Source organism: Octopus bimaculoides, chromosome 14 (assembly GCF_001194135.2).
Source record: "Octopus bimaculoides isolate UCB-OBI-ISO-001 chromosome 14, ASM119413v2, whole genome shotgun sequence".
Taxonomy (NCBI): domain Eukaryota; kingdom Metazoa; phylum Mollusca; class Cephalopoda; order Octopoda; family Octopodidae; genus Octopus; species Octopus bimaculoides.
Window position 1 is genome coordinate 14102943 of NC_068994.1, and position 425 is coordinate 14103367.

Consider the following 425-nt stretch of genomic DNA (forward strand, 5'->3'; position numbering starts at 1 on the left):
TTGTACCCTAAACATATCTCTTTCTCTTTGCCTTCCCTTCCTCACCCCAGAGAACATCAGTAACACTTCTCTTTCCTTCTTTAAATATTGTATCCTAAACATATCTCTTTCTCTTTGCCTTTCCCTCCTTACCCTACAGGACATCGTTTCCCTCTTTTCTCTCACCGTCTTTTTCTCTCGCTCTTTGTCTCCTCTCCCTTCAACTAACCACATGATGCATTTGGCCTCAGTGTTATTATACTCCTCTCTTTTTTCTTCTCTACTCACATTCCTCTCACTCTCACTTTTACTCCACCTCTCACTCAATCCACTGCCACCTCCCTAGCTTAGGCATAACGGGTGAACGGACAAGCAGATTTTTGTACTACACATATAAACACACACACACACATGCGCGCGTGCACACACACATGTATATATATATA

At 42.4% G+C, this 425-nt stretch overlaps 1 protein-coding gene across 1 annotated transcript in view; it reads left to right on the plus strand.

Annotated features, from left to right (window-relative positions):
- The window catches only part of LOC106880815 (soma ferritin-like), an 18972-nt gene that overhangs the window by 15737 nt on the left and 2810 nt on the right, over window positions 1-425 (plus strand). The gene's annotated exons all lie outside the window — the stretch shown is intronic.